This window comes from Aulonocara stuartgranti (assembly GCF_965226115.1).
Source record: "Aulonocara stuartgranti genome assembly, chromosome: 10".
Taxonomy (NCBI): domain Eukaryota; kingdom Metazoa; phylum Chordata; class Actinopteri; order Cichliformes; family Cichlidae; genus Aulonocara; species Aulonocara stuartgranti.
Genome location: NC_138946.1, coordinates 8,338,740 through 8,365,386, shown reverse-complemented (window position 1 = coordinate 8,365,386; position 26,647 = coordinate 8,338,740). Strand labels below are relative to the sequence as shown.

Below are 26,647 nucleotides of genomic sequence, written 5' to 3'. Positions count from 1 at the left end.
AAATAAAAAGTCAAATAAGTACCTTTTCATTGAATACCCAATCTGGGATTTGGTTATAATATAATTTTAAACTACCAAATGGTTTTCTTTGCTGAGGCTATCATTTTAGTGAAATTGACTGTGAACTCAATACCCTCGCCTTCTTTAAAAATGCATAATCTTTTACACATACAAATGCACTTAGATGAGCGGCTCCTCTCTATGTTGGTTTAAATACGGCATATAATGAAGATAATAATCTCATAGGGCAATCCCTGGAATGCAAGTCTGCTCTTTTTAACTGCTACTGTAGTAATAAAACTGCTATAAGCGCTTCCCCACCATGAATTTTTTATAATTCCGTGCCATAAATGCCAGCTTACTGTGTACCATAAAATTAAGTGAAATTAAATGCATTGCATTTGCTAGCAGTGGGGTGAGAAGAATAGCTTGAATCGAAGAATGGTGCAGATAATTTTAGTTAATAGTTTTTAAATGGGGAAAACAACGGTGTTAGTCCAATCTGGTTGAGGCCTCTGCTGTGTTTTAAAGTTGGTTTGCCTCATATTAGTTTCAAAGACATTTTTAAAGACTGAGGCTGATGACATTTGGAGTTAATTCCACATATGCTATTTGCTCCCATGCATTGGAACCTTTTGCTTGCCGTGGTTAGGGAAAGATAAATTCCTGGGTTTAGGTAGATCCTTTGATAATTTTAGAATGTAAATTTCTCCAGTTTGAAAGTGTAACAGCTGGAAGAACTCCAGTTTTACCTATTTGTTGCATCATGATACTTTAACATTTTGAGCTCACCTCATCTTCATCAGACAGTAATGCACAGAGCATGGCCCGATTAAATCGCATGTTGACATAGAGATCACGTGCAGGCAAAAAAACACATTTGTTTAATCAATACAATCATTTTTATGGACTGTGCATTATTCCCTGGTAATAGAAGCTTGTGCATAGTAAAAACAAGAAAAAGTAGATAAATCAAGTAGGTAAAAGCAGATAAATAAACAAATAAATAACTAGATATAATAAAAAAAACTAAAGTAATTTAAAAAAAAACATGTGAAAATAAAGAATAAAAATCCCTAAAATGAAAAAGGAACGTTAAAATAAAAAAATACAAAGAAATAAATGAAAGATTTTTGAAAAACACATGCACACCCTGTCAGACTGGATTTTTGCTGCTGTCTACCATGTCAACTTTCCATGCAAGTTGAAAATGAACACATCATGCTCTAGGTTATGCTTTATTTTTCTATTAATCAGACTAGAGAAGCTTTTCCTGTGGGTCTGTTTTGTTTTAAAGCTCTTCAAATTGTTTATATAAATGTAATATTTGAGTGTTAAATGTAAGAAAATGGCGTGTGGTGCTGGAATACGTTCTTCTTGTGATGAATTTTTGCACCAGTAATGCAGCTGGTGTTTTTTTTATTTGTACTTTTTCTCCAGTAATGAACCATTCTTACTCCAGATTACTCCTAAAAAGAAGTCTATTACGATGAACATTACGGGGCACTTTTATTAATGCATATTCAGTTCCTCTGTTTGGCTGAGACTCAACCAAATCACAAAGGCAGATGTGAGCGTTGCCCAGAAAGTGTCAAACTGAACTGAAGGAACAGAGAGAAAAGATTTACGAGTAACTTGGCAGACAATGATGAGTTTTCTTTAATAGATTGCTAACATTTTGTTAAGTGTGGAGATCTTCAAAACCATGAAAGAGGAGGACTGTTTGTCTTTGTCTTAATGGAGAATTGGACAAGGTTCTGCATTTTTTTAGACAAGGTAGAATTTTTAATGGAAAGGGAACTAGTGTTCTGTGACAGGCGAGGACAATGAAGAGTATCCTTGTGTCACCAGTCTGCATGTGAATGGCAAGAGCTGTTATCCTTAAACTGAGAAGACCAAATATGCAGAACGTTGTGTATTGTCAGCGAGGCATACTCATTTAGTGACACTGCATAGCAACAATAGACGAACAACTCGAATTCAGACATTAGAACATTGGCAAACAATGGGCTTGTTGAAAAAAGGTAATGGAGCCAGTAAAATCACACAAAGGGTGGAGATAAAGGGGCATTGCAGTTAAAATGCAAAATCATCAGAGCCAGCAGTGACAGAAGATATCCAGAAGCACAGGAAGAATAGGAACAAGAGTCATGAAGATGATAACATGAGGAGCGCTATTCTGATGCATCTATTCAGTTGCACGAGGCAGAAAAAAATACATTTGTTCTGAAGAGCAAAAGAAAAGAACGCGCTTCAGTCCTAAAGCTGAAACTACATTCATTAAGATAAATTACTATTAACCCTTTAAAGCCAAGTACGTGAGTTTTTTAGAGGTTTTGAGACTTCAACGTCATCACTAAATTGCACGAGACATTTTTAAGTTACAAATACCAAAAAAACGATTATTTAATTGGTTGAAAATATTGGATTGTCTATCCAGTGTTTGAAAAAGAGTAACACTGAGATTCATTTGAAATGAGTGAGTCTCATTTTTAAGTGTTTTGGTATGAACCAGCTTCTGGGAAAGACTTTTGAGTTACTAACTACCCGTTGCCCTTACTAGCCCAGGTGTTGGCTTTTACACTCTTTTTATTAAATATTTCTCATTTAAACCACTTGCTGTTGCTGCAGCTAACAAATGAGTTTAATGAATGTGGAAATTGTGGGCTACACAATGAAAATGATTTAAAATAGGCCCAAAGAATTGAATCAAATCAAATCAAAATTTATTTCTGTAGCACATAATAATACAACAAAGTTGACCAAAGTGCTTCACAATCGTTCAAAGCAATAAGCAACAGCATAAGACAGAATAGATTTTAAAAAAAGAGAGTAAAAAGGAGGGCAGGAAACAATATGAACAATATGGGTAAACAACACAACTAGCCACGAAATAATATACTAGATTGATTTAAAAGAACTTTGGTGCTGAGCGGTAACCTTTCATTTTGGTATGATGTTCACTTTGAACACACAAATTGGTTTTATTCAATTCAATTTTATATATACAGCGCCAAATTACAACAACAGTCGCCTCAAGGCGCTTTATTTTGTAAGGTAGAGTGTACAATGAATACGGACAAATACCCAACAATCATATGACCCCCTATGAACAAGCACTTTGGTGACAGTGAGAAGGAAAAACTCCCTTTTAACTAGTATGTCTGTGAAGGTTCTCAGTCATCCAGGTCATCGTAGTCTAAGGAGCTTGGAAAGAAAAGCGTCTGGACTTCTTTGAGTTGCTTGAAGACGTTTCACCTCTCATCTGAGAAGCTTCTTCAGTTCTAAGGGTCAAATGGTGAGCGACCATCTTTGAACAGAGGCGGTGGTTTACGACACCAACTGTCTGCCATCTATAATCCAGTTTTGAGATCCCTTCCCAGACGCCTTAACGCCCACTCACATCCTGGGCCATCTGACCTCAGGAAATCACATGATAGGGTGGGGCCAGGTTTCACAATGAGCTCACCCGAAACTCTGGCTGATTGTGACCCACACCCGCTTTCACATTTTGGCTCATGTGATTAGGTAGAGGATCATCAGGGGGTCCTTTGTCCCTCTTTGGGAGTAAACGTCTACTGGGTTTAAATCTGGGACTCTCCACCATTTGACCTTAGAACTGAAGAAGCTTCTCAGATGAGAGGTGAAACGTCTTCAAGCAACTCAAAGAAGTACAGACTCTTTTCTTTCCAAGCTCCTTAGACTCCCTTTTAACAGGAAGAAACCTCCGGCACAACCAAGCTCAGGCTGGGGCGGGGCCATCTGCTGTGACCAGTTGGGGTGAGAGAAGGAAGACAGGATAAAAGACATGCTGTGGAAGACAGTCAGTGATTAATAACAAGTATGACTTTTTGAAGATGCAAACCTTATCAACGTGATTACTTATACAGGATGAGCTGCTAAAAATGCATGTTCAGCTCATCTATATCAACTAAAAACCACATCCCAGTTGTGGCAGATGACTGCCCCTCCCTGAGCCTGGGTCTACTGAAAGGTTCTTCCTGTTAAAAGGGAGTTTTTCTTTCCCACTGTTGCCAAGTGCTTGCTCATAGGGGCGTTGTCTGATTATTGGGATTTACTCTATATTAATGTAGAGTCTTACAGAGACCTTACAATATAAAGTGGTTGTGATTTGACAATATATAAATAAATTGAATTATGAATTATGAAATTGGGTGTTTGTGCTAGTACATTTGCCTTGATTCCTTTTGCCCTTTAAAAAACACTGCTGGTGTTTCCTTTTCACACACAAAGAAATTGTCCTCGCTTCAGTATTTCTAGATCGATTCTGTTTACCTGTAATTTGTAATTTGAGAAAACATTGCACAGTGCTACAAACATCCACAAATTAAACTTACATCAATGCAAAGGTGTAACACATATGTGGTTACACTGACGATGAGCTGTTTCCTGGAATGGTCGGTGCAGACGTGCCACAGCAATAAAAGCAATAAAAGTAGCTGCAAAATAAGTGGAAACTGGTGGGTACAGATTATGCAAACCACGCTTCTTCCAGCATGAGTATTAATTTGTAGGAAAAAAGAAGTGGCGCTTCAGGGCAATAAAGGAGGATGTGTGCAGTAAGACCAGGCTCGGCCATCCACTATTCCTTTGCTGCCATTTTGTGGAAGGCTCATGCTGGAGCAGTAACTCATGCATGTCTGCCCTAACGCACCATTGCAGATCAAAGCATGGCTGGGTTATGTAAAGCTGAAGGGGCTAATAGAGTGACCACATCCAATACAAAATATATTACAGTGCATTTGCCTCTGACAGGGATTGATGGGGTACATTATCCAATGAAATTGAGGGTTTCTGCAACACAGGCATAACACTGCTTAGTCCAGTAGAGCCCATGTGCTGTGCTACTGTAGAGCACCAAAGCATATGGTTAGATTTGCACATTTGGTAAGTTTTATTTCACCATAAATAGAATTCAGACCATGTTTTGGGAAGTAGATAAAGTTTCCAAGTCCTACTCTGTTTTTGTGACGGAGTCTAATAAGCTCAGTCTAACCTCATCACATCTTGTCGTCTTGCCCGTTTTATTTTTTTCAGCAGTAAACTGAGAGCAGTTAGCATATGTCATACCCACCAAGAACACAGATGTGTTGCTCGTGTAAGTAGGATAATAACAACATGTGTCAATCGTATCCATGCTTGTCACCGTCAATCTTTTTTAAAGGGTGCAGTTATGTAGCAAGCCAGCTAACTCGGAAAATAGCACCCTTATTCTAAACCCCAGCTACAAAACTCTAATTTGCAAGTAGAGCATATGTTCATCAGTCACCATGACCAGATCATTAGGTATGAAGATGACGCAAGCAGATTCATTGCATTGATGTTATCCAACCCTTTCACCAAATTCTTGGGTGACATGGACCTTTATTTATCCTTACAGCTCCTGCAATGTATGATTTACAGTAGATTTACCTCCCTGTCTGTCACGCAAGGAAAGCGTGCCATACTACAGCTCAGGGAGCGATGAGAGTTGACACTAGCATTTGGGACGAGGACCAGAGGACATTATGGATTACCTAACATTTTACAGCATGCTCTCAGAGTAGTAAGCGTACTTGTGCGAGCCTGCTTCTGAGGGAATGCGACAAAGATTGCAGTTGTGATGATAAAAACGGAGCCGCAGGGCATCGTAAAGAGAGGAGTATTTGTGCCCTAGTTGCCCGGTGATGCCAGCTGAGACTGAGTCACCGTGCTGCAATGACTTTCACCTTGGCTGGAATCACTGTAGATTTGTGCTGGTATGTGAGGCAGCGGGGTCACTGCAACTGCTCCTCAGTTATTAATTGACAGACAGAGCAATTATCAGTAGGAACTTGAAGTAGGATAGATGCGCTGACAGTTACATGTGGCTGAAAAAGACACTCTGGGAGAAATGTCTCTGCATGTGCACAAAGCCATCGTGAAATGACTGCTTTCATTTGAATGTAATCATAGTGAACTTATACTAACAGTCAGTTAAGCACACTTACTCCCTAAACATGAGCTGGTTTTTAAGGGGGGACTGTTTTCATGCTTCGTTTGATTCAACCCTACCTCCCATTAGGTTTGTCAGGCCTCATGATGTGTTGGATGCTGGAAAATAACAATGGTTGTGTCTTTGATAAAATAACGAAGCGTTACAATTTTATTAGCAAACACATACTGCACATCCATAGTTTTTTTTTGGGGGGGTTTCAGGAGAGAAATGGCACAGCTTTTTAAACTAATACAAAAAACTTTTTCGTTTCTTCGAAGAATCCTTTTATGTGAAAAGTGGAGAAAATGTTTCCATTTTCTTCAAGGTTACCAGAGCCTCTGCGTTGAGCCATTGTATCAAATCAGTGCAACTGTCAAGCCATCTCTTCAGTAAGTGATAGACAAATCACCGTTCACTGAGTTGACCTTGAATTTAAGCCAATGGCTTCGCGTGCCCATTACCGCAGCTTTGGCTGACATATTGCATCAAAAGTTGAACTGAGTCGACGAATAATCTTGATTGAACTCTCAGGAAGCTTTATTAATCCCATGCTACCCAGAGAGGCTGTTAGCTTTTATGAGCTGTTGTCAAATTAAAATGTCCAAGCTTTTCAGTAGGAGTTTGTCATGCTTACTAAACTATGATCTTAACCAAATGGAAGGCAAGCAGGGCGGTCGAGCGCTAAATCATGTTGACAATAGTTAATGAACGTCCCAGGTGCCAAAAAGGCAGGCTTTAAAGCTTTACTGCCTCCTAGATAATGTAAAGTAAGACCTCAAGTAGATGATTTACACATCTAAACCAGCTGTGGAGTTTTCCTCTTTCTCCAAATGCATATGAGAACTAGTTTGAGTTCATGAAAAACATAAACTTTTTCTTAAATCACATCCCTGGTGGTTCACAGACAAAAGCATTGTCACTGCATCTGGATTACACCATTTCACAGCAGGGCCTTTTTTTCTTGGGAGAAAAGAGGAAAAAGGGAACAGGAGTAGTAAATACAAGAAACGCTGGCTGGTTGCAAAGAATCTTGCTGATGCCTTCTTTTCAGGATTGCTCAGCACCTTCTTCAGCTTGCAGTGTGGGACTAGAGGGAGCAACGAGGAGAGTGGAGTGGAGTCCCTCATGATCAATTACTTCACTTGTCAAAGTTGCAACACCGCCATCTTCTAGTTAGTGACCTTTCACCCTGCAACATCAGTTCTCATCTTCAAATTTGCTTTGCCAGCAGTTTTCTCAGTGGGCTGCTGTCAAATATTTTTGGGGAACCAAATTCTCATTCTTCTTAGAATATATATATATATATATATATATATATATTAGGGGTGCAACGATATTCGTATCGATATTGAACCGTTCGATACAGTGCTTTCGGTTCGGTACGCATATGTATGAACAATACAACATTTGTAATTTATTTTATCAACTTTCCTTCTGACGATGCTGTCTGTGTTGAGCGCTCAGTGCATCTGTGTTCGACTACTCCGCCTAGGCTGCACTGTCGAGCGCAGATCCACTGAGCGCTCAACACAGACAGCATAGTCAGAAGGAAGAGTGCTGGGCAAGCTAGCAAGACAGAAGTTAAGCTCTCCTTGCAACATGGACCTCCCCCACCCTCATTCAGATCTGGCGTTTGGAATTATTTTGGTTTTCATGTGACGTATGACCCTGAAGGTAAGCGAGTCATGCACTAAAGTAAAACAGTATGTTGGATGTGCCATGCAATGCTCAATTACATGGGTGGGAACTAGTGTGTTAGCGCAGTTAGCTCGTTAACGTGTTGGCCGTCTAGCCCCAGCACGGGGCGTTCGGCGGTAGCTCGTTAACGGAGATTTGCCGTGTTGTGGCGTTAAGGTCATTTCAACGAGGTTAACCTGAAAACACTAGTGCAAAGACAAATACAACAAGCATGCTACTAACTTTAGCCGAGTCATTTAGACAGCTGTTAGCACATGATTCTCCTTATGCTGCTGAGAATATAGCCCAGAAGAAGCGGATAGTATAGCTTTTATTTTGGAAAGAGACATTTCTCTGTAATAAACTCTCTTTTCCAAAGATGAGTGATTCCTCAATCAGATACAGGGCTTGCAATATCGCTAGCCCGACGTCCTGGAGCTAGCGGTTTTTCAGTCGGGCTACCAAAATCTATCTCTTCCCTGCGTGCGTGTGTAAAAGCAGCAGGATATATACTTGACTACGATGACCTTCACAGACAGATATATATTTCAGTTCTGCTGAGCCAAATAAGACAGGTCAGGGTGAAGAAGTGACAGCCAAAGAAAAGCTTACCACAAAACGGAGAAGTTATGACAAATGAGACTATAAGGCAAAAAGAAAGTGCAGCTTTATGGTTTCATGGACAAAATAATTTCTGTGGCTGCAATATGACGAGCTAAATAACCAGGGCTGCACATAAGTGGTCCGCAGGTGCGCATTCGCTGTCAAAATAAAAAACGCGCACAAGGGTTAGGGTTAAATTTTAAAACTGTACTTTTGAGTTAAAATATATATTTATAATTTTAATAAATGCCAAATTAAAAAGGCATGAACATTTTTTTGTATCGAAAAAATATCGAACCGTGACACCAAAGTATCGAACCGAACCGAACCGTGAATTTTGTGTATCGTTGCACCCCTAATATATATATATATATATATATATATATATATATATATATATATATATATATGTCCAGGCGTATGACAGCAATATCAGGAAGAAGGAACACGAGAAGCTAGAGAAATACCAAGGGCTCAGAGAAGAGCTCGAGAGGATGTGGAGGGTGAAGGTAACGGTGGTCCCCGTGGTAATCGGAGCACTAGGTGCTGTGACTCCCAAGCTAGGCGAGTGGCTCCAGCAGATCCCGGGAACAACATCGGAGATCTCTGTCCAGAAGAGCGCAGTCCTGGGAACAGCTAAGATACTGCGCAGGACCCTCAAGCTCCCAGGCCTCTGGTAGAGGACCCGAGCTTGAAGGGTAAACCGCCCGCATGGGCGTGCTGGGTGTTTATATATATATATATATATATATATATATATATATATATATATATATATATATATATATATATAATATATATAATATAATATATATAATATATATAATATAATATATATAATATAATATGGTTAAGGTCATCTGTTTGAGTGTTGTCACTTACATGGCTGTAACAGAATATTACAGTAGAACTTACTGAGAGTGTGAGCCTGGACGTTCCTGAAGTATGAAGCTGCTTCTGCTTCCCGATCCAAATCAGACAGGATCCAGTATTGATTGTGTGATGTTCCACGTAATCCAGGCTCACGGCTTGCACCTGTTAATGCACAACAGGAGAACTCCAGGAAATGTTTGATTGTACCTCCTTGGCTCATCATGTTTGCCCGAGATAAACCTTTGTTTGCACCTTATTTGCATTGTGCACAACATAACGCTGAGGGCTAATGATAAGATTCATTAGTGTGGGGAATAAGAACAAATCTTTCTTTTACAGACAAATGCTTAATATTGCCATTTTTGTTTTTTTACATTTAAAAATACTTTTTATTGCTTTCTGTTAATAAGAAAAAAAAACCCCTCTCAAAGTACGGCTTAATCATACCATTAAGTTTAATCATCATCACTCAACCCATCACTTTTTTCAGGCTGCTTTAATCATTATTTAGTAGCGTTGTCCAGGGCAAACCATATGTGGCAGGATTCTACAAAGATAGATGAGTTGATTTATTAGACCTCATGTTTTGCTAACACTGTGTGGCCAAGTGCCCACCAGCCCACATAGAGTCTTCAGGTCAGTTTAACCTTGAGAACAGAGGGGTGTATCTGTATTGTAAGCAGCTGTAACCCTGCCAAGAGGCAGGAGCACCTCTCGCTAGCTGCACTAGAATAAGCAGTGGTTGTCAGTGATATCCAATTGTTTTTAAGTGGAGATTCCCTCAGCTAGAAGGCTACAAATAGGTCTTTTTGTTCCAGAGACAGGTAAATAAGATACCACAGCAGACCTGGCACTCATTTCACCGATGCCGTGCTGCTATTAGTGTTCTTAATCTTAACCCACATATCTGTAGGTTACATCACACATAGTCTTTTTTCTTCCGTGTTTTCACAAAGCTACCAGCCAGGGACTGAGGGTAATGATGTCAATTTTTCTGAGGTTTGTTCATCCATGCATCATTTTGATTCTGGAGGGTAGATTTCAGTGAAATTTGCTTTGAATATTTATAGATCCTGGAGGATGATGACCCCTGACCTTTTCCAGCCATTATCAGGTCGAAATATCACCACTGGAAAAATCTCATATTCAGTGAGAGAGATTTTGGTGCAAAATGCTGAGCACATCCATAATCCCACAGGGACATGCCCACTGGACTGTAACGGCCCCACAACTTTCCAGAGCTGTAAGATTCTGTGTGACACTCGTATATATTTTACTCAAACTGGATTTCCTGGATGGTATTTCATCTTCTCACTGATAATGTGGCAGTGTACCTGTATCACTACAGCTTCTTTCAAAGCACTTGCCAGAAAAACAGAGTCAGCACAATCAACACCATAGATTTAGCTAAATGAACTCACCAGTGCAAATAACTCAAAGTGCTCCCTGATTTAGCGTTGCAAAGTGTTTTTCTATTTGCTGAAGAAACTTTCTGTTCTTCAAATTCCACACGAAAATAACTAAATCTGTGTTATATAAAGTCATAGTTCATTATCATCATTTTAGAGGGACTGAAAGGGCACCTTTATAGAGGCATTAATTGTAAAGTTAGCAAAAGTATGGCAAGAAATTAAAATCAAGGCTGCTTTGGTCTCTGGCCCCTGAGTTTGGCACCAAAACAAGACCGACTCATCACACAGCGCCGCGACTTATAGCCCACAGGCATGGTCGTGACATTTCTCAGTTTTAAGATACAGAAGGAAAAATGCTAATGAAGTGGCTGGATGGAAAATGTCATATTTTTTTCTTCTTTTTGAGAAAATGCAGCTCTGTGTTTTTGTGGTTTGCACTTACGTGCGCCTTCATGTCATGTTGGAGAGGCAGTAAAGTGACTACAGGCTGACTTTTTGCTTCTTTTTTTTCCCTACCCCCAGGGGCAGTGGCAGAAATGCAGAGCCACAACAATGGCTGTCTCTTTTTGCTTGGAAAGAGGTGTGGGGGGGAGGGGGGAGTGGAGGTTGGAAAGGGTGCTATAGGAGTTTATCTTAGTCATGGTAATTGGTTTGCTGGTGTGGAAGTAGGATCATTCGAGAAAACCTCATTCAGTCTGACCCCCTCCCATTTATCTGTCTGGAAGGCTGCAGGGAGAAAGGGGAGAAGGATGGAGAGAGTGAGGGAGGAATGAAAGAGTGCTGTTGCAGAGGCATTTTCATACAAAGGCTGGAGAAACTGAGTATATCTGAAGGCTAAATCTGATGCCGGCCTAAAACGAAAGGCACCTTTTTGCATCCCGCCAAAGTGCTCACTTCCTTACTCCCTAAGCATCCTTCTGTGATGCTTAATGTGTCTGTTTGCATGCACGTCTAAGGTGTAAAGGTAGAGTTCTAATGCAAACCAGCATTACTGCCACCATCAAATCATTTCTCATTTTCAGATTAGATTAATGGAGGCGGATATTGAACGGCTCTTTTTGGCCTGGTATTGTCTTAAAGTGAAATGGCTCATTCCCAAAGTACTGTAATGCATATTTTCAGCTTATCAGTCCAGGTTTTTATTAACTGGAGATGAGACAGATGGAAAGACCTGTGCGAGAGCTCTGGGCTCTATGTGGTGTTTAACATGCCTGTCCTATAGCACTGTTGCTGAGGCAGCAGGGTCCAGGTGCACAAATATCTTCCCAGTCACACACCATCAGCTAGCTGTTTCCATTTGTCCCAAGTGGCAAGCACCATGACTTTATACTGAAATCACTTGAGAGCTCCTCTAGGCGCAATTCTTCTCAAGACCAGTAAGTTGATTTAAAAAAAAAACAAACGTCCTGATATTTCTCTACAAAAACAATGTTAAAAGTGTGAGCCACTGGAAGAGGTATAGCCAAGACATAAAGGATTTAAAAGCCGAAAGAATTATATTTTATTTGAAGTTCTGTCATTGAGTCACCACTCCACGCTGTTTTACAAAAGAGAAACAAGAAAGAAACGGACCTGGTGAAACTGCTGTGCAAATTTAAAAAAGTTTCCTTCCCCTTAATCTGACTAGAAACACGTGCATACGATGATCGGAATTTGTGGACGAGGAATAACATTTTCGGTTTGTAGTCTTGGGTTCCAGTGACAATCACATTTGAATAGGCTTTATTGTTTGCAAATAAATATTCAGTGTTTTTTGTTTGTCTGATTTAGATTTTTATTATCTTTTTGTCTTTTTATTATCTCTTTTATTTGCGTTTTTATTGTCTCTTTTTTTTAACGTATATGGATTTATAAACCATAACTGGCAGAGGAAAAGTAAATCTTGGCTTGAATATTCCCTGGCTACACTGGAAGTCCAGAAAATTTGCTCTTTTCTGCCAGTCAGAAGACTTTTTCCCACTCAGTTTCCACCCATATGGCCTAGAAAACGGGATTCAAAACAGAATATTTCATGCTTTTGCTATAATTCTGGTACGGTAGTCATTTTGAATATTTTTAGTTTTCTGTTAGTCACTATTTAATTAGTCAGTCTCCTCATTGTATACACTCACTTGAAACTTAATTAGGTAGAAATGACATGTTCGAATTCCCTCTGAACAACCTTAATTCCTTGTAGTGTAGATTCAAGAGGCTACTGGAAACAAAGGTACTCTATTGCAGCAGTCTGCAGCCTGTTTTGCGCCACGGACCGGTTTACTGTCAGACAGTATTTTCACGGACCGGCCTTTAAGGTGTCGCGGATAAATACAACAAAATAAAATGATACGAACAAGACAAAGTGTGGCATTATGTAAATATAATAATCAACGCAAATTCACTGTGTAATTGTGTAACTTTATTAGCAGCGTCCTCCTGAAATGCGCCAACAACATTGAGAGTAGCATCCTCCTCTCTGCCCCTTAATGCTCTCTGGTCGCTAGGGTAACGCATAAATATTTCTTTCAAAATAAGACAAACGACAACACGGGAAAAGACCCAGGGAAACCGAATTAACGATAAAAATCCTGAAAACCATAAATTTCACACCCGAGCCTCAACTCTCGCGGCACCAAACGGCTCACCGGTCCGTGGCCCGGGGCTTGGGGACCGCTGCTCTATTGGATTGAGATCTGACCGTGGAGGTCATTTGAGTACATTGTCACGTTCAAGAAACCACTTTGAGATGAGTTTGTCATGCTTTGTTACATGGCATGTTCCTGTCAGAAGCAGCCTTCAAAAGATGGCTGCATTATAGTCATGAGTGGGACATAAAAATCTCTCAAGAATTTAGCCTGAACCATTGATACAAGGCTGGCTCGGTCCATCTTTTCATGTAGCCAATGAAATTGTAGCCTTAGTTACCTGTTCTTAGCTCTTCTGCTGCTTCAGAGTTTGGCATGTTGTGCTCTTCTGTGTGCCTTGATTGTAATGAGGGGTTACTTCAATTACTGTTATCTTTCCTTTTTGCAATTTTGCACCCATAACTTTGTTGTGACAGTATTCTATTCTATTGTCTTCTATTCTAGTGAGATCATGATTTAAACATAAAGAGCTGTTAATATGTATGTTTTGAGTACACCGGTGGATTTACCAACTAGTAAGCCTTATGTACTGAGAGAAATGTAGGGAGACCTCTCACACGTCTTTTACGCTGTGGCCCAATTTCACAGGTGATCAGATATGTTCCTCTGGCCTTCTCTCCCAACTGTTTTCAATTTGTTGATGCAGCTATCTTTCAACTTTGGCCGACCTTGCAATTTGTTCCCTTGGCCTCAATCTCTCTTTTTGCCTAGCCTGTTGGATTTATTTATTTATGTAGGCCATTTATTTATCTGTGTGGCATTGTTAGATAGAGCCCCCCCCCCCCCCCCTTTTTTTTTTTTTCTTTTTTAACAGGGCAGGGAATTTCCACACGACACCGTTGCAAGTCTTGTGAGGGTCACTGCACACAGATGAATGATAATTGGAAGGGAAGAGGGAAGTCTCCGCTGGGCTTTCTGTCTAAGGTTGTTCCCTGCACCATGCTAGTTGCCAGGGTGACAACTAGACTCCCATAATAATGCATCATCTGGCCCAAAAGGGAGAGTGATGGCGAGCAGAGATAGCGTAGTAGCAGATTTATTCTTATTTTAATCATTGTGTTTGCTGCTTATTATGGCAAAAAAGCAGAGTGCTTGCATAAGTTATCAGAGTTCACGGCATAGAACTAACACTGCATTAATAATACACAACACTGGCTGTCTGATGAAGACAGGAGAAAACTTTCATGCTAACCATCTGCGCATATAACCTTTTCCTTGTTTACATGCGCAGAATGTTTTATTACTAAGGCGGCTTTAAAGGTAACACCTGACTGACCCTTTCCTTCCACAGTTTGCAAAATCTTTTTATAGGTATCTGAAGGTGTATTGGAACAACTAGTGGAAACATAGGTTTAAGAAGTGGTTTTAGAAAGCTAAATTCATCCTGTGAAACCTGTCAACTCATTGTCTGTCACAACTAACATGAGCTTTTTGAACCACAGCCCTGAACTTTTCTAGGTGCTGCATGTGAGAGCATAAATGTCAACTCACTGTGATCGGACATCAAGTGGTCTTTAACCTGCCAGCTCCCAATTACAAAGTCCAATTGAGCCCGTGTGAGAATAGAGCAGATAATTGTGCTGTGAATTCAAAGCGAGCCAGTGAATATACCCTGCCCTCTGCACGCTCTGCCCAGGCAGCATCATTCCCTAAACCAAACAGAACAATTCCAGGAGCGAGAACATGAGCCGATGCAGACTATTTCCTGCTCTCAAAAAGGGACGCTGCAGACAATATCTGATGTCCTATCTTGATTCTGATGTCCTATCTTGATTCTCCTGACATTGACTGAATCGATGCCCAAGTTCACACACGAACCCTTGATTATGCTAGTATAGCATGCGTCTTTGCTTATGTTTCACTTTACTTAACATTAACCCTCAGCTGAAAAACACTGAAAAACAACGATCCCCTGTTTGTTTTATATGTCTTATTGTTGCTGGCATGTATGCTGAAAAACATATGCAAAAGCTCTTCATTAAGGAGGAGCCCAGTTCTGAGCTGAAAAGCCGCCATAAAGACAAGATCTAGCAGCATGTCAGCACCCAGCAGCCATACATTATGCATCGTATTGTGAAGTATGCATGGCTGCTTGGGCCAATACTTGCACAGATTGTGATGCATCAGCAACACTGCTTTCTGCTCTAACTCTTGTCCATCAACAACTGCTATTCATAGAGCCCATTAATGATTTATTGAATAACAAATTGTGCGTAATGGGACCCTTATCTGCAATCCTGCTGCTGTTATTTTTGTCTCTTCAAAGATGCTTTTTTCCCCCCCATTTAATTTTCAACATTTGAACCAAGAACTAAATTGAATTTAACAATTGTAAATGGATTAATTATGTTTTTTTCCCAGGGAAATAAAGGGTGTAGGAGGAAAACTGACCTCTCTGATCTCTTTGAACTTACCCTTGCCTTTGCGCAGTAATGAACACGGACACACTGGGATGCTATTAAGCATGACTCTCGCTTCTTTTGCAAACACTCAGTTTGATGCTGTTGATGTATTTTCTAAAGATGACCTGGTGTTTTAAAGAACCAGAGGGGAATGAGGGCTTCTGGTTTTAATAATGGCAGGCAGATTAAACCTTTTATTTCTTTCATTCTTGGATTAATCCATAAAAGCGCATGGGCTGTGATGTGGTATTGTGTGTGCAATGGGGAAAAGCAATATCATTTATATTATATTTAATTGGTCCCCCGAGGGCATTTGATGATGTGAAAAAACCCAGAGTCTAATACATTACTAAGCCAGACAAATTTTGGAGCTATTGGAAATAAGTTTTTCCCCTGTTATTTTTTTTAAATGAAAACATACACAGTCTTCAATTTATCCTTAACATCCACTTGGAAGAAACTGACACTACAGCGTCAGTGAGTGTGAGACAGTCACATCTCCAGATTTTGACCTGAGGCAGCTAACTTTACACTGCGGATGCAAATCAGCTTTTCTCAGCAGATGTTCTCCTCTCTCGGGGGGTCAGGGGAAAGAAGTCTGTGATAGTCCACTTTTGGGGAAAAGGTCAAATCTTGACACACTGGCATTGCCATCCTTTGCTCTGTATAATTAGAAAATCTTGTCAGTGGGATTCCAAGCTGTTGTTTTTCTTTTTGTTAGTTTTTTTTTTTGTTACTATCTTTGTTATTTTGTGTGAAGTGTAATTATCATTGAATAGGCAGCACGGTGGTTAGCACTGTTGTCGCACAGCAAGAAGGTCCTGAGTTCAGTTCCACCATCAGGGTTTTTCTGTGTGGAGTTTGCATGTTCTCCCATGTTTGCGTGGGTTCTCTCCAGGTACTCCGGCTTCCTCCCACAGTCCAACGACATGCAGTTAGTGGGCAAAGGTTAACTGATCAATCTAAATTGCCCATAGGTGTGAATGGTTGTCTGTCTCTGTGTGTTAGCCCTGCGACAGACTTGCGACCTGTTCAGGGTGTAGCCCGCCTCTCGCCCTGTGACAGCTGTGATAGGCTCCAGCCACCCTGAAAAAGGATAAGCGAAAGCGAATGGATGGATGGATGGATAGATTTCCTTGAGCTATTACAATAAATATGCTAGATTACAAATACTACATATATGTTATATCCCCCAAGAACCTGACCGATATATTGGTATATATTATCAACAGGTATTAACAATTCGAAATATCAGTTGTGGCAAATAACTTAAATTTATTGTCCAAAATTGAAAATGTAAAAAAATAAAGAAGTGACAGAGAAACACCTTGTTATGAGTGTTGAATCGTTAATCCATGAGAGGGCACTTTGCAACTTTCCAACAACAACCAGAATAACAACACGTTCTCACTCTCAAAGCGTAACATTTTAAGCTAGGTATATACTATATGTGTGTATATATATATATATATATATATATATATTAGGGGTGCAACGATATTCGTATCGATATTGAACCGTTCGATACAGTGCTTTCGGTTCGGTACGCATATGTATGAACAATACAACATTTGTAATTTATTTTATCAATTTTCCTTCTGACGATGCTGTCTGTGTTGAGCGCTCAGTGCATCTGTGTTCGACTACTCCGCCTAGGCTGCACTGTCGAGCGCAGATCCACTGAGCGCTCAACACAGACAGCATAGTCAGAAGGAAGAGCGCAGGGCAAGCTAGCGAGACAGAAGTTAAGCTCTCCTTGCAACAGGCAAATTGAACCTCATTCAGATCTGGCGTTTGGAATTATTTTGGTTTTCATGTGACGTATGACCCTGAAGGTAAGCGAGTCATGGACTAAAGTAAAACAGTATGTTGGATGTGCCATGCAATGCTCAATTACATTGGTGTGAACTAGTGTGTTAGCGTAGTTAGCTCGTTAACGTGTTGGCCGTCTAGCCCCATGCACAGAGCGATCGGCGGTAGCTCGTTAACGGAGATTTGCCGTGTTGTGGCGTTAAGGTCATTTCAACGAGATTAACCTGAAAGCACTAGTGGGAACACAACAAATATGACTGCACATTTACGCCGACATCATCCTAGTGCAAAGACAAATACAACAAGCATGCTACTAACTTTAGCCGAGTCATTTAGACAGCTGTTAGCACATGATTCTCCTTATGCTGCTGAGAATATAGCCCAGAAGAAGCGGATAGTATAGCTTTTATTTTGGAAAGAGCCATTTCTATGTAATAAACTCTCTTTTCCAAAGATGAGTGATTCCTCAATCAGATACAGGGCTTGCAATATCGCTAGCCCGACGTCCCGGAGCTAGCGATTTTTTTCAGTCGGGGTACCAAAATCTATCTCTTCCCTGCCCGTCGGGCTATGTTAGGAAAAATATATGTCAATGCTTTTGCATTCTTTCAGAAATGTAGCTGGGTAATTATGTCATTGGCATCGGTGAGCCACTGTCAATATGTGACATATTGAAGTAGCGTTTGAATTTGCGCTTGTTTTTTTGCTTTCACTTTGCAATCGTGCGAACTGTGTATAGAGAGCGACAGCACTGATCTGTGAGTGATGATAATTTGTGCACCAATTCCTCTGACATCGTCTTATTAATCGTTAGCTTACTATGCAAACATGACAAGTGAAATCTCCCGCAGCAAGCTTAAACATGTGAGAGGTTGATCGCGCAGAGAATCGCTGAGCTTATGTGAGTGCGTGTGTAAAAGCATTTCAGTTCTGCTGAGCCAAATAAGACAGGTCAGGGTGAAGAAGTGACAGCCAAAGAAAAGCTTACCACAAAACGGAGAAGTTATGACAAATCAGACTATAAGGCAAAAAGAAAGTGCAGCTTTATGGTTTCATGGACAAAAGAATTTCTGTGGCTGCAATATGACGAGCTAAATAACCAGGGCTGCACATAAGTGGTCCGCAGGTGCGCATTCGCTGTCAAAATAAAAAACACGCACAAGGGTTAGGGTTAAATTTAAAAACTGTACTTTTGAATTAAAATATATATTTATAATTTTAATAAATGACAAATTAAAAATGCATGAACATTTTTTGTATCGAAAAAATATCGAACCGTGACACCAAAGTATCGAACCGAACCGAACCGTGAATGTTGTGTATCGTTGCACCCCCAATATATATATACAATGTTCTTCCTCTACACCCCCCCCCCCCCCCCCCCCCAATTTTTGCACATGTCGAGGAGCGTGTCAGGCTACATTTCACTGTGTGTTATACTTGTATAACTATGCATGTGACAAATAATAAAGAACCTAGAACCTAGGTGACAAATCGTTGATATATTACGCTTCCGGGCACCCAACACGTCCCTATATTCAGCAAATCTTGGTAAAGATTTGCTGAATGAAAATCCTATATTGGTCAGGCTTTATAGCCCACACACTAGTGCTTTTTATTGTATATTTGTTATCAATATTTGTTATCAATATTTCAACATAGCAGGCCAAGATAATGTCACATAAAGGATAAAATTGTTGTACTATATACCAAACATACTTTGAACAGTTAACATGTGGGTTATCTTGGCTTAATTTTGCCTGTAATTTGTAGGAAAAATAAGTTGGTATAATGTGGTCAGATTTGCACCCCAAATTGGTGGATAACCTAGAACACAACTGTAACTGGCACAACAGCTGAGAAACAAAATGAATTAAACCCAACTTTTGATGAAATGCTTTTCAGCAAGATTAAAACTCCAAATGCAAATTGCTTTTAAACTGTGTGTAGTTCAGTGAAATATTTTCAGCCTCAGAGTAAAAGAGTGTGACTGCTTGAGGTTAAAGTAGTTCATTGGGAACTCATGCTTGCTGAAATCCCCAGGTTATGGAACACTGTCATGTGATTAATTAAAAAGCTTCAGGAAAAATGGCCCCAGTTCACAGCAGGACTGTTCCAAGGTGCCTGGAAAATATGCAGGAGGACCAAAAATCCACAAATAGACTATCAAACTGTGTGTCACCAGGAATGAACATGGAGCCCTTATTAAGACATCGTGCATCTGAATGTGTGCAGGAAAGTCTAAGTCTATGTGCTTAGCATAAAACCATCCTTGCTACTGGTTTAGTCTGCAGGAGCTGGCACCAACCGTGTTGGCTTTCAGATAATAGGACAGCATCCAAATTCCCCGTCAGCTTACTGAGACACGTACAAAAGATTTTTACAGCTCACACTTTAAAATGTGTGCTAAAGTGTGATCATATCTGGAGCAGCTTTATCCAAGTTCTTTTACAGTATACAGTAGGGCTGTGCGATATGACCAAAATCTCATATCCCGATATAAGAATTCTATCGTCCCGATAATGATATAGATCACAAAAATTTAACATTTTCTGTAAATTCTGTGAATCTCGGGCAGCTCGACTTGCGTGAAGTGTTTCCAGCTGCGCGTCCTTTACCCGGAGTCGAGTGTTTTAACCGATGCATGAAACTATATATTTTTAGACATAAGTTGTAACGGCCACCGCTTTCTTTGTATTTATTACACGGCGTGCTGCGGGGAAAAGCCTGTTCTAAGTTTGAGTCTAAGGTAAATTTTCTAGCACCTGGCGGCTCTTTTTTACTTCTCATCCGTAAATAATCTGCTCTTTCACGTGATTTAGTTTATTTTGAAAAGTCTCAACAGGATCTTGAGCTTTATTGTGAAAGGTTTATGTGGAACATAAACAAGCGGACACGCGAAGGCGTTACCGTCGCTGTCGCTAACGACAACGCATAAAAACAGGCGCTTGTCCGTCTGTAGTGTGGTTATATTAAATATAAGAGAAAGAGAGAACTTTAAGAAATTAATATAGCCACTACAGTGACCATCAAAACGATGAAAAAATATTGCCGTAAACAGTTTATTTTGCGACACCACGAAACAAACGATAGCGTAAAATGAAACGATAGACGTTTTTATATTTTATATATATGTCGTTATATCGAACAGCCCTAAATCGGACCATGTTTCGGTGAACAAACCAATAATAACACACAATAACACAAAGACTCATTTACAAACACCAATACCTCACCATGAAGATCAGCGGAACCCACACTTTTGAAAATTAAATGCTGTGCTGTGTATTAATGTGTAAAAGTCTGCAGTACTTCAAAGCACACATTCTATTTATTGGTAAAAAACAGACACACTGCAGAAAAGGCAATCTCAAGCCCAAGCCATTAACCTTTAATGGCACTTTAGCACCAAACAAAAGCTATATACGTCACATCGCTCACTCAATACCAATTTTGTATTGGTGCTGCCATTGTCCTCCTGGCCTGGAAAAAAAAAATCAATAATTGGGGACTGCAATACACTGTATTTACCCAGCGCAGTACTGTATTTACTCAGTATGCCGCCCAAAAAAAGAAAACAGATCCAAAAATGCATTTTATTTATGTACACCGTGTAAAAAAAACAAACAAAGCATGCCCCCTTTCGTTTCTAAGGGTTGACATATGACAAATGTCATGTCCTTAGCATACATTAAAATGTGAGTGAACAAATATGGTTTGTTTGGAAGGGTTGCCAGGAGATGGCCTCTTCTCTTTAAATGAACATGGCAGCATGGCTTAGGTTTGCACATTTGACTAACCACAAGGCATCTGGAACAGCACTTTGGAGAGAAAGACCAAAGAGGAGATGTTTGGCCATAATGCAGAGTGCCACATTTGGCAAGAACCAAACACAGCATCTCAGCTCAAACACCTCATCCCAACTGTCAAACAGAGTGGTGGAGGGATGATTTGGCTTGTTTGCAGCCACAGGACCTGGGTGCCTTGCAGTCATTGAGTTGACCATGAACTTGTCTGTATACCAAAAGTGTTCTCGAGCCAAACCTGAGGCCATCTGTCCAACAATCCAATCCGCGAGAGTTAAGGCTCGGGTGTGTGAAATTGATGGTTTTCAAGTTTTTATCTTTTTTTTTTTAATCGTTTTTATCGTTAACTTGGTTTTCCTGGGTCTTTTTCCGTGTGTTATGAATAAATCTTCATTATTTTTGGTACCGTTACTGGTTTTATTTTGTTGTATTCATCTGCAAACCCGTCGGTCCATAATAATATTTTCATAAACCAGTCCGTGGTGCAAAAAAGGTTGGGGACTGCTGCTATAGAAGACTACAAAAAATGCCCTGTTGGGTTAATGGGCTCACTCACTCATTTTGGTCCATGTTGAATGAAATATTATTTAATGTGCTCATCCACCTTTAATGCCATCAGTGCACGTGACACTCCATTTTTGGAGCACTTGCATGACTTGCAAAATGATTTTCCCCGTTTTTTTTGGGGGGGGGGGACTTGTGAAAATGTCTTTACTTGCATAAAAGCGTCACATAAACAAAAGATAATAAAATAAAACTATTAGTTCTATTAACGGACATGCTGATGTCACAGAGTCTTTGAAATCAGAAATTGTGAGCACATTGCAAGAGTTGTATATAAGACTATAGCCAATAAGTGTTGTTAATATAGCCATTTCGATTATGTTGCCTGTGCTATTTAGACAGTTTTATGTAACTGCTATGACTTAGACCATTGATAATTAATGCGTTATATGAGGTAAGACAAACAAATGGAAAGTAATGACATGTGTTTGAATTGAGTCAGCATCTTAATTTTCAGCATTACTTGCATTTTGGTTTGTTTGGACGCCCTTTTGTGTCTTTTGGGACTCGATGTGCTTTTAATACTGCTTACTCCTAGAATGTGGTGTTTAGCCGCATCTTAATGTAATAGCTTTGTGCTTTTCTCAATGGGGCACTTGGAGATTACGTAAAAAGCCTAGCCTCAGAGGTTCCTCCTGGCTGCAATCCACTGCCACCTTGATCTGCTTCCAAAACTGTAAGAATTATTCATTATCTGTCATCGTTTGTTTGCAGCATTTTCAGTTCTAGAAAATTATGGACGCTAGTTTGAGATTCAGTAAATTCGGTAACAGGTTAAGCATTGTCATTATGTATACATTTAAAAAATAATAATGAGACAGCTGCACTGGATGAAATACTCCTTCATTAGAATGAGCTTTATCAGTGTAGGTGATTCTGAATCAGGTCTGTGATCTCCTGAGGAAATCTCCATCATGGCCAGATGTGCTTCGGTGTTTACACTGTTTAGCAAGTTTGACGAGCTGAGAGGAACACAAATGCAATGTTAATGCAGATTTCCCTAGTGTGAAGTTCTCATCTAGAATATGAATTTCTGAAAATTTGACCAGTTTGTTTCTGAATAATGTGCATCTGAAATGATTGAATTTCCATTTTTGTTTCACAGTGGTGCTATTTGTATTTTCTCCTTGTGCTTGTTTGGTTTTGGAAGAAGTTTCTGTGCTTAAAAGTTGAGATTGTAGTTAATTGGCAACTCCAAACCCATCCTGGTGTCCTTCCTAGGGCACGAATTATTGCTGTTTTGTCACAGCCAGTGGCATTTCAACAATTTCCCATGTGAGATCAATCAAATCTATCTCCTACTACTACGTTCTGGCTCTCGAGTTGGAGCGCTATCAAACATGCATCCTGCTAAGACTACGATGAATATACTATATGCTTTAAAAATATGTTGTAGGTTTCTCAAAAGCTGAAGGTCGTGTACCACTGATACTTAAAATGAAAATGTAAAAACCAATGAAATATGTGAATTTAATTTTTAAGATACTTTTATTGAGACACACAACTTGGGGATGAAGATAATACATGGCAAGCTTTGTGTAGGTCACCCTGTTGAGATTTTTCACAGTGCTTGATGTTCTTGATCCAGTAAACAAAGGTCCCAGAATAAGACTGAGCAAAAAGAAGGTAGAATTACGACTATTCTTTTAAATACCATTTTTATGAGCCGCAGCAGTTTCTCCTAACAACAATTGTACTCGGTAGATAATGATGGCTTAAATATATACTCACCCGGGGCCCGGTAATTAAATAATTTGAGGGGGTATGCAGTGAGCTGTGATTGTGTGCCAGTAACTGTTTTGTTTCTGCTTATACATACCAGAATTATTTTCCCCTAGTTTGGCTGGTGCTGGGAGGCAAAAGTGACATTGCTCCCATTCATAGTGGTAATGGAAAGGTCCTTGCTTGACTAAGACTCCAAAAAAGCATGGCATTTGAATTGTTTTGGTTACTTGAACTTTAAGAGGGATTTGGCACGCGTGCTCATTCAATGAATAAAAATGATGCGAAGTGAGTGTATGAGTGATCATGTGACGCTGTGTTGACTTGCTCATCAGAGTTTCACAAGTGTCATTTTGATCTTCGGCATTGTTGTTTGGCATAAGCCACATGCACTGGGAATTTTCTCCACCGTGTGGATTGCAAGGTGTCAAACCCCATCCCCGAAAAAGATGGAATACCATGTGATTTGTCTTTTTAATGGTCCCACTAGGATTTCTAATTTTATTATTGTGGATAAAGGTAAGGAGTTGGGAAGTATTTAATTTTTTTTCCATAACAAGGGGCCTACACCTCACAGCATGACTACCACTGTAGTCAAAAATTGCTGTATTTCAAAATCAGCTTGCTTGTTGCGACCTTTCGTTGTGCTGTCATGACAGTTGTCTGTGACACTCAAAAGGTTGGTATAGGCATCATGGATCTAATATCAGTTCTCGGCTGCTGGGTTTGTATGTTTTCGATGTTGTAAAGCAGTGTAACTACCAGTGTTTCCTCTGCAGTGAGGACTGGGTTGCTATTATTGCTCGAATTAGCATTATTTTTTCTTAAATTGCAAGACAGCAGATCCCTGTGTGGTACTGTTTGATTGTCTCCTGGCAAACTTCCTCACCGAGGACTTCACCCCATTTTCCTTCTTCTGCTTCTAACAAACCTCGGACATGCTGGCGCTTTTAAATGAAAAAAGCCCTCTTCTGAGCTAGATCGAATCACAGTGAGCCTGGTGCACATAGATCATCCCTTAGAGCTGCAGAAACACAGAGGCTTTTACTCCAAGCAAGCCAAGTGAATACACAGAGGACCCTAAAAGCCATGTAGCCTGTCAGGGTGTATTTATAGAATGTCCCCTAGGCAGCCATGTCCTGATTCTAGGAAAACACAATATAATATTTATATAGTGTGAACAGAACAATGTAGGGATCAGCCTTTATGTGGGGGCAGATGTAGACAGTTTGTCTATAAATCGAGTGGAGAGTTATGAACTCCAGATAGAATAATATTTGTGGCCACGTTGGGGAGAGGAACGGAAGGCATGGAGGAGCACGAATGCTACAAGTTTTCGGTGAGGTGTTATAATGTCAATTTAATTAGCTTGGGTCTTAGGCCTCATATAACATCTTCGATTTGAGCCCACACCATTGAATTAGACCCTTGTCCTGCAGGAAGACGCCAACCAGAAGCGCAATTATCACTTTCAGTGGCGTTCATCAAACTGGAAGCTGCTGCAGTGACAAAACAGTGGCAATAATAAGTGTCAAGGCTGAAACCAATATCCTTGCGTTTATTACATCAAGATGCGTGATTTAATTGGAAGTGCTGCACTGGCATCACAAAGTATAAAATATTGATATCACATTTTTGTGACACTCCTCAGAAATGTGTTTTGTGTTTACCTCGCCAGCTGCTGTTGCCAAACAGCCTTAAGCCCCGTGGGCTTTTCTTTCCATGCAGCCGCTGTTTAGCATAATAGGCACAGTAGTATACTGCCCTGGTGTTTTGCCTCTGTCAGCCCTATTAATCGGAAGTCAAATCACTTCCATTAGATTTCTAGGGTAAAGCATTTGGCTGGTGGGATTTGCTGAAGCAGGACAGAGAGAGGAAAAAGGCAGGAGAGGGGGGGAAAGATAGAAAGAGGAGCACAAGAGAGAGAGAATGGCTGCTGCTGATAAGCTGCAGGCAAGAAATATGCAAACCTCCGCAGTGTATGAGAATGATGAATCAGGGATAATAGTCACCCTGCAGTGAATGTTGTCATCATGGGACATTTTCTTCAGAGACAACATTTACCTGTCACAGCATCTACGTTCGGAGGAGCAATAATGGGCTTTGTTCCCAGGTGCAGCTGGGGTAAGGGGGCGGAGGGGGGTGCTGTGCAGGGGTATTGGGTTTTATAGGAAGAGTCGGTTTGGGGGATGAATTCGCTTTCACTGATTCGTGCAGATTGTGTTAAATGGGCCAGTCAGTAATTGCTGGCAAAAGTAAAGAGGTCATTCTACCTTTGCATTCGTTCCTGCTTGAGTTTACCAATCTTTTTATTTTGACGGTTACATTCTTATATGATGATGTCACAAAAGTGGCAGCAGGTGTAAAGGATTTTCCAAATAAGAGGAGCAGTAAATATGTCCTTGTAAACTGTGAATTCTGTTCATTTGAGGTCAGCTCATCTTGTTTTCCTCTTCACTGTTTACTTTCTAGCATTGTATAAATATGATATGTAAGTATTTTTATGCTAATACTGATCTAGTACCTGTATTAAACCAAAGACAGAGGCACAGGTACCTTCCATAGATTATTTATACCCAGCAATGTAAAAATAGCTGTTTTAATATCAATATAGGGCTGCTCGATTATGGCAAAAATGATAATCACGATTATTTTCACTGAAATTGAGATCACGATTATTTGACGATATTTATTTAACCCTTTAAGACCTACTATAGAACCAAGTCCACCAGAGCTTATATTATTTTTTTTACATGCTGTAGTGCCATTTGTGGGAGCATTTCAAGTTGCTATACATCAATACAACTGTTATAGCCCATATTTTAATAATATGTATGCATTAAGTCCATAGTAATTACATAAATTGCAAAAAAGTGCAATAAACTACAAAAAAAATTGAAAATCGCTTTTGTTTTGTTTACATATATTTCTACTTGGAGAAATTTAAGAGGTTTATCCCTCAAAACTTTAAATACAATAAAGTTGCAAAAAATAGTTTCCCACCACAGGAAATTTATTTTGAGTGTCTTCATAGTTTTATTTTGGAGATACAGCAATTTTTATATACTGCAGGAAAAACAAAAAACAATCCTATGATGCAAATTTGCAAAGAAAACAGCAGGTGCATCATTTCACTGTGGGAAGTGTTACGAACAGCTGATAGGAACGGCAAAGCGTG

General features: G+C 39.9%; 1 protein-coding gene across 6 annotated transcripts in view; it reads left to right on the top strand.

Annotated features, from left to right (window-relative positions):
• cadm1a (cell adhesion molecule 1a) overlaps positions 1-26,647 on the top strand; it is a 473,893-nt gene that overhangs the window by 51,745 nt on the left and 395,501 nt on the right. Inside the window, exon 1 of one of the 6 annotated variants that reach the window (XM_082549417.1) lies at positions 17,219-17,400. The exons of the other annotated variants lie outside the window; for them this stretch is intronic. The gene's annotated coding sequence lies outside the window, so the exon portion shown is untranslated. Of the gene's footprint in view, positions 1-17,218; positions 17,401-26,647 lie in introns of those variants that run through there. 6 annotated transcript variants of the gene reach the window in all.